The sequence below is a fragment of the Panthera leo genome, chromosome A1 (genome assembly GCF_018350215.1).
Source record: "Panthera leo isolate Ple1 chromosome A1, P.leo_Ple1_pat1.1, whole genome shotgun sequence".
Lineage (NCBI taxonomy): Eukaryota > Metazoa > Chordata > Mammalia > Carnivora > Felidae > Panthera > Panthera leo.
In genome coordinates this window covers 11,601,330-11,615,199 of record NC_056679.1, presented here as the reverse complement: position 1 = coordinate 11,615,199, position 13,870 = coordinate 11,601,330, and the positions used below count along the sequence as shown (strand labels likewise).

Genomic DNA, 13,870 nt, shown 5'->3' with positions numbered 1-13,870 from the left:
AGTATTCTCATAAACACGTTATTGTTACAACGTCTATGAAACACAATTTAACAATATCAAAATTATACCTGTTATATTCTTTGACCCAGCAATTCCACTTCTAGGAATTTATCCTACAGACACATGGGCATATGTACAGAATGATATATCCAACAGAGTTGCTTGATGCAAGATTCTTATAATTTTTATAATAGTAAACACTGGAAACAATACAGCTGTCCACCAATGGGCTTTAAAAGAAAATACTTTATTCCGCCTTCCTTTAAATTATTTTATGATAACTGGTGTTTTATACTACCAGTTAAATTGTGGTTCATAAGTAAAAAGGAACAGCAGCTTTTGAAAAGCGGAGAGAAGTAGAGAGCGTGCATAAGCAACTAGCACTTTACACACCACTGCGTTAAGATCTCCAAGGTATATTGTTCAGTGGGAAAAAAAAAAAAGTAAAAGGTGGGGCACCTGGGTGGCCCTGTTAAGAGTCTGACTTCCGGGGCGCCTGGGTGGCCCAGTCGGTCGAGCGGCCGACTTCGGCTCAGGTCACGATCTCGCGGTCCATGAGTTCGAGCCCCGCGTCGGGCTCTGTGCTGACAGCTCAGAGCCTGGAGCCTGTTTCAGATTCTGTGTCTCCCTCTCTCTGACCCTCCCCCGTTCATGCTCTGTCTCAAAAATAAATAAACGTTAAAAAAAAAAAAAAAATTAAAAAAAAAAAAAGAGTCTGACTTCAGCTCAGGTCATGATCTCAAGGTTCAGGAGTTTGAGCCCCATATCAGGCTTCGAGCTTATAGTGCCAGAGCCTGCTTAGGATTCTCTCTCTCTCCCTCTCTCTCTGCTCCTCTGCCTCTCACTTTCTCTCTCTCTCTCTCAAAATAAACAAACTTAAAAAAAAGAGAGAGAGAGAGAGAGAGAGAGAAAGTAAAAGGCAAAGCAGTTAGTTTCCAACACTAACGTAAAACATCTGGGGGCAGGAGGAGGGGAAAAGAGAAAGATGGGATAAATGTACTTATAAACAGCTGTATTTTTTAAATCCCCAGAAGGATATGTAAGAAATCAATAACGTGAGTAAACTACTGTAGAAATTTGGGAACTAGACAGATGGGAAAGGCTATGAATGAGAAACTTTTGATTGTGTACCTTTTTTCCTCTTTTTGTTGTTTCACTTTTGAAGTACTAATATGCATACAGTATTTATTTTTTAAAAAACCTTTGCGTCGGGCTCAGCTCAGAGCTGTGCTGTGACAGCTCAGAGCCTGGAGCCTGTTTCAGATTCTGTGTCTCCCTCTCTCTCTGCTCTGCTCCTCCCCTGTTCATGCTCTGTCTCTCTCTATCTCAAAAATAAATAAACATTTAAAAAAAGGGGGGGGGGGGCGCCTGGGTGGCTTGGTCGGTTAAGCGTCCGACTTCGGCTCAGGTCATGATCTCATGGTCTGTGAGTTCAAGCCCCGCGTCGGGCTCTGTGCTGACAGCTCAGAGCCTGGAGCCTGTTTCAGATTCTGTGTCTCCCTCTCTCTCTGCTCTGTTCCTCCCCTGTTCATGCTCTGTTTCTCTCTGTCTCAAAAATAAATAAACGTTAAATAAATAAATAAATACCTTTGGAAATACTGTATCAGAATCAACAAGATGTGTAATTCATTGGATATGAGAAGTAAAGGAGAAAGATCAAGAAGACTGCAGGTTTCTGACTTGATAACAAATCTAGTCATCCCTTACAACTTAAAAAAAGGTATCTGTGTTATTAACCCAGACAGGATGTTAAAGGGTAGAGGTAGAGGAAAGCAATTCAGTTTTGAATATGTTGTACTGGAGGTATTGTGTCCAATACAGTATACAAGAAAAAGAAGACAGGATATTTAGGAGAGAGGTCAGGGATATAGTTCACAGTAGAAGCCCTGGAAGAAGAAAACATTTTTATCAGCCTAATTTGCCTAGAAACTATTTACTCAATAAACCCAATTAAATCAGAAAACAAACGAAAAATGCAATTCAAAGAGAAAACATAAGGCCACATATTCATATCCTTTTGTCACAGACATCAACCTCTCACTAAAACTGTACTTAATGCATTTAGATAAATTCCCAAACACAACAGATTAGAAACATCAAAAAAGACCATGGATGAAGCTACCAGAGGCAACATTTGACAGGAGCATGAGGCAGCAAGAAATGATGATGGTACCACCAATACCTCAAGAAGTATAGCATTCTTCAAGGGCTCTTGTTAGGAGTCAAAGTCTCATATTTTATCATCCAAGACTTGGCCAAAAAGTCCCTCACTTCAAGAGGTTTTTCATGATTCCTGTACTCTCAGCTTGACATGATTAATCAATTTCCTTTTATCAAATTCCCAATTTCAGATATTTTGTTTACACCTTCCTGAAAACACTTTATTCTGCCTTGTTTTCAATTATTTTCTAATTATAACTGGTATTTTATACAACCAGTTTCTTTCTTCCTACTTGAATATACATTTCATAATTGAAAAAATATCTTTTATCTTTATATTTTGGAGCATGAATTTCTTGTATAGTATATAACATATACCATTTAACAAACAAACAATTTTCCATCTTGGCCTTCTCTAAAGTGATATGAATGGACTTGGCACAAATACAGTATCCCTGCACCAACCTCTAATGGTTTTTTTGTTGAGTACTTACCATCTTGGCACCAGGGTAAGCATTTGGTCTGGCTTATCCGCCCCCCACCCCGCCCCCCAAAAAAAACAACAAATGAGATTAGTGGTAATAGGAAGTGACAACTAACACGTTTGGGGTTTCTCTCATGGGAGATAAAAATGTTCTACAATCAGATTGCAGTGATGGTTGCATAAACTTGTGAATGTACTAGAAAACAATTGTACACATTCATTCAGTGAATTATACTGTATGTGAATTATAGCTGAATTAAGCTGTTTTTAAATGTGAGATATCTATTATCCCCCACTTCACAGATTCAGAAACTGAGGCTTAGCAAAATTAGTAATTTGCCCATGGTGACAAAGCTAGCTAGTAATGGAGACAGAATAAAAACCTAGGCAGTCTTGACTCTAAGTCTACAGGCTTAACCACCAAGCTCTTTTGCCTTCCTTAGAAAGGGCTTCATCAAGCATTACATCAAATGCCTACATATGCTCCTACTGCTGTTCAAGTCTTAAATGCTAGTGACCTTCCAAACTCCCAACTAGAACTACAAAGCTTTGACCCCAATCATGTTATATCATAAAGGGAGAAGAGAAGGAAAGTCAATAGCCAAAAAGAAATTTACCAAAGAGACAAAGAAAAAAAAAAGTGCTCAAGACTTGCATTTCAAAGCTTGCCATTTTGAGCATAAAACTAAATGAAAGCCTTGAAATAGCTGGATTGCTACTACCAAGAGTTGATGGGCAGGCCTAGTTCAGTTGAGCTGGGGTTAACTATGGGCTTCCCGGATTAATTCTACCTAGACCAGGGTTTCTCATCCTTGGAACTATTGATACATTGGGCCAGATAGTTTTTTGTTGTGGAGCGTTGCCCTACACAATGTAGGGTGTTTAACATCCCTGACCTCCACCCACTAGATGCCAGTGGCACCACCCTCCCCCATTCCCCCAGTTATGATAGCCAAAATGTCTCCAGACCTTGCCAAATGTCCTGGTGTGAGGCACTGGGGAGGGAAGGGGTGTCCCAAACAACCCCATTTGAGAACCATTGGCCAAGGCTAGAGGTAATGATGAAAAAGGACTAGCTATCTGATGTTAACTAGCATGTACGGTAACTTTAGACAAAAACTAACAGCTTTGTATCTCTGATGTACAAAAATTGTACATATTTAAGATATGCAACCTGATGTTTTGATACTATGCACATGCACTGTGAAAAGATCACCACAGTCACATTAATTAACATCACTTACACATGGTTATCATTTGTGATTGGGGACAGAGGGGGAGACAGACAAAAGCCCTTTAAACCTATCACTTCCCAAGGCTACAAGGAAAAAAAATTCATTTAAAAAAAAAACTGTGAAGCTGGGGGTGAGGGTGGTACGTAGGGATTAAACAGGAACAAAGTCCATGTAGTCCTGCCAACATCCCCTGATTTCTGTACAGTTCAGCATGTAAGGCCTCTGACACCCTAGGAGAATATCAACTACAGAAAGGTACTACTAAACATCAGAAAATAGATCTAAAGGATGTAAGAAATGAGAACTGCTCCCTTTGACTGGTTTGAAGCAAAATCAGTTTCCCTTATAATTAAAACGAAGCGTCCCTCATCTCTGGAGGAACTCTTGAAATAACAAGGTCAAGGTTGCTACCCCTGCCAGGGAACAGGAGCAAACGAAATGACAGCACAGGTAAAAACCAAATGACAGTTGAGGGTGGAAGGGAGTAGTGAGACAGGAGAAGCAGACAGAAGACAGAGCTGGCCCTATACAAAATTTATTTGCCCTCTCAAATCTCCCTTCCTGCCTTTATATACCTCGTTAACACCAAGTTAAGGGCTCTCAATATGCTCAATGTTGGCCCTTGGTCGTTCAAAGTCTAGCATTGTAGTCTCTCCATTCAGAGCAATGCCCCCCTCAAGGTGCCACAGGCTCTAAAAATATTATAACTCTCTAAAAATTGCACCTCTCTCAGTTCATTTTAGATGAGGGAGGGGGAGAAAGAGTCAAGTAAAATAAGCTCCATCTAAAGTATGTGCTACAAGTAACTTCTGCCCAATAAGCATACCCCCCCCAAAAAAGAAAAAAGAAAGTGATTACCCTCACTCATAATCAAAGAAATGTAAATCAAAACAGGATAAAAATTTCATATCAAATTGGCAAGAAGCATAAGGTTTAATAAAGTCCAATGTTGGTGAACATGTAACAGGCATACTCATAAACCACTGGTCAGTGTAAATTGTTACAATCTAAACACTCGAAAGAAAAAATCATGATACATCCTCATAAAATAATCATTTTTTTTAAATTTTTTTTTCAACGTTTTTTATTTATTTTTGGGACAGAGCGAGACAGAGCATGAACGGGGGAGGGGCAGAGAGAGAGGGAGACACAGAATCGGAAACAGGCTCCAGGCTCCGAGCCATCAGCCCAGAGCCTGACGCGGGGCTCGAACTCACGGACCACGAGATGGTGACCTGGCTGAAGTCGGACGCTTAACCGACTGCGCCACCCAGGTGCCCCAAAATAATCATTTTTAATTATGTTGATCTATATGTGCCAATGTGAAAACTGCTCTGTGACATTAGCTAGGCAAAAAAGTAAATTGCAGTTGAAAAAAAGTGGACGGTACAATATAATACTATCTGTATAAGTTTTTTGAAAAATAAACTCTCTAGAAACTATTAACAGTGGACTGCCTGTTGGGGGGGAAGGGAGGACAAGTAGCTTTTATTTTTACTTTTTTGTGCCATCAGAATGTTTATCATATACATGTATAACTTTTAACCTAAAGTATAAAATTAAAGTCCTCTAAGCCCACAACCTTAACCACGACTCTCACCATCAACTATCCACACACAGCCCCTCCCCCATCTTCATATCAGAAGGCTGACTAAAATTGCCTAACCGAATTTCAGCTAGTTGAGGATATATTGTGGAAATAGATCTTGGGTATACATCTGGGGCTTTTCTTTAAGATCTCTTCACTCTAAAACCACTTCTGAGATGAAAAAGAAAAAGAATCCCTACACTGCCCAAAGCACCACAAACTCTCATTTCCTATTGCCCGCCCCCCCCCCCAACCATCCTGTCCTAGAAAGAGGCAATGCTTATGGTTATTATATTCCCTCTTCCCATCAGTTTTATATTTAGTGTTGGCTAATTTCATTCTCCCACATAAAGAAGAGCAACCTCAATTGTTACTCAAAGAAGCCTTAACAGCAGGGATCTTACTGTCTGGTTCTCAGTTCCCACCACTTTGGTGCAGGTGTCCAACCAGTACCCTAAACTTCTACAAGGCAAGATCTCAGTCCTTGTTATTGCATCATCTCTGGCACTCTGCATATGGGAGCTTAACATTTGTTCATTTTAACTGAATCAGGTTAAAGCATTCTCTGTCAAAGGGAGAGGCAGGTTAGAGGAGTACTTCCAGGTCATGGCCCTTTAAAGATGCTTCCTGCTTTAACCAGTCTTCTTCCTCCAGTCCCCCTAGCCACTTAGAAGTTTTGCAACTAAACTAAGCACTTCTAATTACTGCCTAGTAATTAGAATGCCTTATTAATGCCTAGTCGTTAGAACACAATAACTATTATGGATATGTTTAAATATCTCAGATTAATGGCTTTAAGCAACTAAATTTTGCTCATCTGAGTTTAATCTTCATAATTTTCTCCCTGTGCATGATCATCCCTCCCACCTAAAACAATTACAGTCTCAAAGCAACAAACCTACCCTATTTTTGCACTGGTGAGAAATGGCTAAAAACCCTTTTCATTTATAGGGGAAAATGGTTATAATCAGCTTCATAACATTATAATGTGAGGAAGAGCTGACCTCTACACGCTGAGGAGTCAAAACTGAGAACCATTTGCCAGCTTCTTAAATATGCTTCAAAAGTAAATACATTTTCAGAGAAAATACTGGGCTTACTTTTAAACTAAGTATTTCTGGAATTTTTAACATTTCCAAACAGGAATACTCAAACCAAACACAATTTTATCCAAATATCTATTTTAACTGGAAGTGACAAATGACTGGTGTAGCAAACGGAGTTTAAAAGTGAAAAAAATACAGTCATACACATCCATCTTATAACAAAATAAAGTTCAATACTAACCTCAAAATCACCCTGGCTTACAAGTTTCAAGAAGAATAAATGAATGCCATGTCAAGTAACGTTGCACAACGAAAGATCAACTAACTCCAGAAAAGAGACATGCAAAAGGTTATCTTCTGAGACAACTTAAGTGGACTGAATGCCAGATAAAAATTATTAAAACCAGACTCTGAAACAGATGGTTAACCTTGAAATATTACTTCTTGATTGAATGAATGGAGAAGGGAATGAAGAATAATACACTATCTGGCAGGAATTTTAAATATTACTTAAATCCTGAACAGAACAATACAGACCATATAGAAGCTTCTAAGCTTCCATGAGAAACTAAGAGTTACCCCAATTCCACCATATGAATATGACTGTGACTTTGGATAAATTACAATCTGAACCTAATTTCTCATGCATATCATAACTAAGATGATGATCATCTTTAAGTTTCTTTATAGCTCTCTAACACTAACAAAGGAAACATAAATTTATTCTTTTTTAACTTATACACAGTACTTGCCATCCAAGCCAAATCACAGTTAAATTGTTAGTTCTAGGCACGTATGATCAAAAAAGTTGCAATGAGGAAGTCAAAGGACAATCCTAATTCTTCAAGAGGGAAAAGCAAAAAAAAAAAAAACAACTTCCCAAAATATTCCCTTCCTCATAAAGTATCATTCCTCATCAGGGCAAGTTCTGTCTAATACAGGGTATCAGTTTATTGTTAGGTTTACCAAGTTATTGATAAAGTCAAATCCTCAAAATGTTACTCTTTGTGACTGTTAAAGCTGCAGAACAATTTTTAAGTAAACTTAACAATTAAAGCAACTTCTATCAACAGCCAGCTCAGACTACCTGTCAAATAAATAACCTTAGCAACATTTCATGACATTTCATGACAACAACAATCACTGTCATCACATTATCTCCTGCAACTCCTGGAAAAAGTGAGGGAAAAGACAGACATAATTAGACAGGAATAAAAGCAACAGGAAGAATACAAAAGCTGCTGTGAAAACAAAGCTCATACAAGGAGAATCAATCTCAAAAAAAGGAGAAAATAATAAAGAGCACAAAAGTTCTTTAAAACGAAACACCAATCCAAATACTACCTTGTCATTTAAAATATTTAAGCCCTAAGGTAAAACCCAGCTGCAAAAATGGTAATTTTTTTAAACAGCAAAAAAAAAGAAAAAAAAAAAAAAAGAAAAAAAGGCAAAAAAAATTAGCTACTTCAGTAATCAAAGAATGTCAAAAGTGCACCTTTTCTCTATGTATTTGCAAGTTTATTTCAAAGGAATAACGTTCGGACCTAAGATGTGTTTTTTTATAGTTAAGCTTTTGAGAATACATCTAACAGAAGTCCCATGTTGAAACTTTCACCTACATATTCACCGGTATAAATTTTAATTAGGTTTTCTGCTATCACCAGGTGATACAAGATTAACTGTTCCACAAACTGACCTGCATACAACCATGGGAATGCTCATCTTACTGTCCCTAAAAATGCTTAACATCTCTGACAAATGTGCTGCATACATAAAGTATCCCTTCCAGCCCTTATTTTGCTTAATACCATTTTTGTGTTTTTAACTATTTTACTTATTACGTAAGTTAATACCAAAAATGCTCTAGCTTGGAACTTTACAGGGGTCAGTTGAGAACAATGATTGTATTGCCAAGCAAGTTTGAAATAATTGTAATTTATGTACAGCTCGCTCTTACAATCACGCTTGAATTCTTAAAGTTTATTAGGAAGACAGTAGAAGACTCCCAACTCACTAAAGACCTATGGCCAGCCTTCGAAATTAAAGGCTGTATCCCAAGTTTCCTAAACTGGTAAGGGTAGGGTCGTTCAGGACAGCACTGCCCGTCCATCACTTCATAATAAAAGTGTGAAAACAGCGGTCAGAGCACATCCTTCAAAGCAAAATAAAGGGTTCTCTTTTATCGGGTTAGTTAGGATTCCTAAAACGTGTGTTGAAAGGGTAGCAACCTGCTCCTTCAAACCCTTCCCGGAGTTTACGCGTTCCCCGGGAAGGAAGGCAGTAACAAGGCAAGTCTGAAGGCGAGGCACCGCATTTCAGGGTTCAGATCCACTCCCTCAAAAATAACTGTACTTCTGCCTGGCGCAGCTCGAACGTACGTACCAAGAAACAACAGCGGCAACATACAAGATTTTTCTTCTGACCAAAACTTTTCAAGTGTCACTAAGATAACAGCGCAAACATGTTAACTATTTCCAACTGCACACCGTTTTCATTGTCACTCCAACTCCACGGCTTCCTAAAGGAAAGCCAGAACCCAGTTGTCGCCCAGGAGGAGTCTCTCCAGCCAGTACTTGCGCTCTCGCTCCACCAGGTCCTCAGGTTCCCCCAGCACCAGCTCCGAGAGCGCGGTTAGCGCGCTTTATGTCCGGCGGATTGGCAAGTAACAGTGCAAAAATGTCACTCTAGCAGCCCGTTTCCTCGCCCGGAGCAAAGGGCTGGGCGGCGCGGGCGAGGCGCGCGGGGACCCGGCGAAGGCGCCCGAGGCCCGCACGCCGCCCGGGGTTCAGCCCGGACCCGCGCTCCCCACCCCTCGCCCGGAAGGGGGAAAACCCGCCAGCGGGAGGATTCAACAGGAGCACCGCGCCGCCCGCCTGCCGCCCGGGAAACAGCCGCCGGCCGGCCGGGACGCGGGGGGAGGGGCGGAGGCGGAGGCGGCGGGGCGCTGGCGACCCGGCTGCGGGGCGCGGACCCCCGCCCGCGCGCAAGGTCACCGCCCGCCGCCACCGCCGCCGCCGCGGGCGCCCCGGCTGGGGCCAGGGCGGCAAGTTTAATTTCCAGAGGCTGCGACTGAGCCCGCGGCGTGGAGGGAGCGCGCCGGCGGCGGGGCCCTCCCCACCCCCACCGCGCAGCCCGACCCACGCCCCCGGCCCGCGCCCCACTCCTCCCGGCCCCGGCCGCCGCCAGGGAGCCGGCGGCTGCAGCCCCCGATGCCGGGAGGCGACTCTCGGCTGGCAGGCGGGCGGCGCTTAAGCCCCGCCACAGACACTGCCGCGGTGGCGGGCGCTGAAAAATGGAGCACGGAGACCAGAGAAGAGAGACATTTTCTTTCCGTTAACTGAATTGTTTCCTACCTCCGGGTGCCGGACTCGCTACTCCTCTCACTCCGCTGCTCTCCGGGATCCGCCGCCGCCGCCGCATCCAATCGCCTCCTCCCCCCCCCCTCCCCTTCCGCAGCCAGCCCGGCCGTTCCTCCTCCTCTCCGCTTCAAAATGGCGCCAAGCGCTCTTCGGCGGCTGCTCCAATCGAACCGCCGCGGACAGCACCCGGGGGCAGGCAGCGCGGGGCGTGGGTGCGCAGCGCCCCCTGCCGACCAGACAGCCCCGGGCGCGCGCCCGCCAGCCCTCTGGGCTCTCCCCGCCCCGTCCCCGCGCGCGCGCGCGCGCCCGGCTCCGACTCCGCCCCGCCCCGTCGCGCGCGCACGCAGCCACGGGGGCATGCCGGCGCTGTGGCCGCGGTGGCCGCCAGACGCGCAGCTGTCAATGATTTCTCTGCCTCTGCGGCGGTCCTGGACTTTTTGGGAAAACCACATAAATTGTTATAGATCTCTAACTTTGGGGATAAAAGTTGGGTATTTTTTTAAAACACTGAAATTGAGTACTGACGTTGTGCGGTGTAAATGAAACGGGTATTAACTACTTTGCTCTTTATTTGGTAACTCTTACCTAGTATTCTCAAAATACCGGAGAATAGTTTTTTTTTCTACGCTGTGTGTATTATGTCTCTACTTAATCCGTACCTTTCCCATTCTGAGGAATTATTTAAGCGGCAGGTGGGTAGAGTGTCAGTGGTTCAACCTGTAACAAAACATTTCACTCATATGTCAGGTTATCACAGTTGTCCTGATTGGAGGGAGAAATAATCTGAATACCGTGAAGGAGCCTTCCATTTAGGTCTCTAACCCCCTTCACCTGCGGGAGGTGCCGGCTCCTCCCTCCTGCAGCTTTGGAGAAGTGTATTAAGAGTTGATCCGGATGGGCTAAATGGGTGCGAGGCACTAAGGAGGACACTTGTTGGGATGCGCACTGGGTGTTCTGTGTAAGTGATGAAGCACTAAATTCTTTTCCTGAAATCATTATTACACTATATGTTAACTAACTTGGATTCATATTTAAAACAGACTACGTATATTGGCTCCAAAAAAGAAAAAAAAAAAAAAAAGAGTTGACCTGGCAATTACCCTTAGGACAGAGAGGAAAAAATATTTAAGGCCTCAAAGAAGCATAGTTTCTGACAAAAGAAACCGTGATTTATACAACAGGAGGTGGATTTCCAGAAATTTGTAATAGAAACCTTCATTTAAAGCAACACTCTTTAGGAAAACTGGAATCTGAATGAAATTGGTATTAAAGCAAAAATAAACTTATGTGTCAGGGCTTTAAAAAATAACCAAGTGTGGGGACAAGGGTGTGTGTAGTAAATAAATCTCTGTACCTTCCTCTGAACTTTACTGTGAACTTAAAACTCATCTAATAAAAATGAAGTCCAAAAAACAACAAAATTCTAATTCATCAGGAGAAATATAATAGGATGTGGCATAATTTAAGACAGTTAAGAACATAAACCATTTAAAAGTCAGCTGTCACTGCTGCCGACCTTGGGAAAGAGGAATTATATGGGAATCATGTTTTTTAAAATGTTGATTTTATACAGACTTGGTTAGAATTATCTTTGATTACAAAGAACCACAAATCCAGTTACCAGCTGTACTAGTTTTCTCCTGCTGCTGTAACGAATTATCACCAAGTTAGTGGCTTAAAACAACACAAATGTATTGCCTTACAGTTCTGTGCTTCTGAGGACCCGCAGGGGTTTAACTGAGCTAAAATCAAGATGTGGCTCAGCTGCATTCCTTTCTGGAGGGTCTAGGGAAGAATCCATTTTCCCACCTTTCTAGCTACCAGAAGATGATCACATCCCTTAGCTCATGTCCCACTCCTTCCACCTTCCCAGGCAGCATGGCAGCATCTCTCTGACCCTGTTTCCCTTGCCACATCTCTTTCTCTGACTCCTTTCTGCCTCCTTTGTTCACCTTTAAGGACACTGTGATTATACTGGCCCACCTGAGTAGCCCAGGATAAGCCCCCCCCCCCCCATCTAATTTAAAATCAGATGATTAGCAACCTTAATTCGATCTGCAACCTCAATTCCTCTTTGCCATGTAACCTAACCTAGTCACAGGTTCTGAGGACCACAACATGGATATCTTTGGGGCTATTATTCTGCTTACCACATTACTCATATTTGGGTTATCTAGACCTTTTCTTTTGGTAGGATTTAAAGCTGAGGTTAAGGGGATTAGGAAGTTGGAAGACATCAGGAATGCCCTAAAAACACCTACATTGCCCCCTAGGACTCCTCTGCTACACTTTACTATACTACTAGACTAGCCTTACTACAGTAGAGCATGGTTTCTGAAATCTTTGTTATTGTACACCTGAAGCCAGAAATCATACAGTCTTGACTACCCACCCTACCCTACCTGGGGGACGCTAACCTTGCAGGAAGTATGTCAGCAGATGTATGCTGGAGAATTGTCTCTTGAGGGTCTAGAATTTCAAATGAATGGCATTTGAAAGAAAATAATTTCCAGGTTAAAAAGAAAATAGAATGCTATATAAATGTACTCCTCTAGAAATATAGTACTTATTGTTGGCAATTATATTTATTGAAATATATGAATAGCAAAATTAATGTAAGAGTTCCTAAAATGCACTGGAAGTATGCTGAACTATAAGAAACTGTATGGGCACGTCAAAAGAAAAAAAAAACAACGAGAGAATTTCTGAAAGGTAACATCTGATCAGAATAAATGTATCAGTGCACCTGGGTAACTCGGTCGGTTAAGTGTCTAACTTCAGCTCAGGTCATCATCTCAAGCAAGGTTCATGAGTTCGAGCCCCCCATTGGGCTCTCTGCTGTCAGCACAGACAGATCTTCTGTCCCCCTCTCTCTCTGCCCCTCCCCTGCTCTCTCTCTCCCTCTCAAAAATAATATTTTTTTAAAAAAAGAGTAAGTGTATTATTTTACTTTCACAGTCATCATTTCATTCCAGAAGCATCTAAATATAGTCAGTAAATTAGAAGGCTGGGCCCTACCTAGATATGGGGTGCTATTTATTCTGTGTAATTCAAAGTACATCCCAAAGGCCAGTCAATCTGAAAAATATGATCCCTGCCAGCCTACAAACATGCAGAAATTCCAACTAATTAATTCTTTGGGTTAAGGTATTGGATCTTCAGAAAACATGTTGAAATGTGTTTGTGTTACCTACAAAAGGTAACCCACTAGCCCATAGGTATTAATTAGCAGAGACTAAGCCCCGTAGAAATTAGCTTTGTGATGTTTAGGCATTAGGCAATCAGGTGACGGATGAAGCAATCTTCTCCAAAACCCTGAAGTCAGACCCTTGTTCACAATGCAGCCACCATGGAAAGATAGCATAGAGGTTCTTGTCCTCCACCCTCAGCCAAAACTCAGCTTCTGGTGCCTAGAATTCCCCCCTCCATGATTAATTCCTTGTATTAAGCATTGTGCCTATTCTGTGACCTTCTTTATTTTTATTTTAAAAAATATTTAAGTAAACTCTACCCCTAACATGGGGCGCAAACTCACGACCCCAAGATCAAGAGCCAGCCAGGCACCACTTAAACATTGTTTTGTTTTTGCCTGTTCCTTTTATTTATTTTTATTTACTTATTTTTTTTAAAGTAACGTCTATGCCCAACATGGGGCTTGAACTCAAGCCCCTGAAATCAAGAGTCACATGCTTTATCTACTGAGCGAGCCAGGTACCCCTTCTGTGACTCTCCTATTTTAAGGTAAATATTCCTGGAAGAATGCCACATTCATCTACAATCTGAGGGCAGTGGTTCTCGACAGGAGTGGAGTGGAAGAATCCCAAAATCACCTGGGAAATTTCTGCAAACCCCATGTGTCTCTGAGCCCAACCTTCTACTGGCCTTACATTAACAGAAGATTATTTCTCTTTCTATGGAAAGAGACAAATAAGAGAGACAGAGCTGAGAAAGGCACTAGGATTTCCAAACAGGGGGAAGAGCTAGAAGGGGAAGTATGG

The 13,870-nt window shown here is 42.2% G+C and overlaps 1 protein-coding gene across 2 annotated transcripts in view; it reads right to left on the bottom strand.

Moving 5' to 3' along the window:
* The window catches only part of PDS5B (PDS5 cohesin associated factor B), a 191,588-nt gene extending 181,619 nt beyond the window's left edge, over window positions 1-9,969 (bottom strand). Inside the window, exon 1 of one of the 2 annotated variants that reach the window (XM_042950209.1) lies at window positions 9,867-9,969. The gene's annotated coding sequence lies outside the window, so the exon portion shown is untranslated. Of the gene's footprint in view, window positions 1-8,895; window positions 9,260-9,866 lie in introns of those variants that run through there. The other variant, XM_042950293.1, reaches the window with a different exon arrangement.
* Window positions 9,970-13,870: the final 3,901 nt, after the last annotated feature.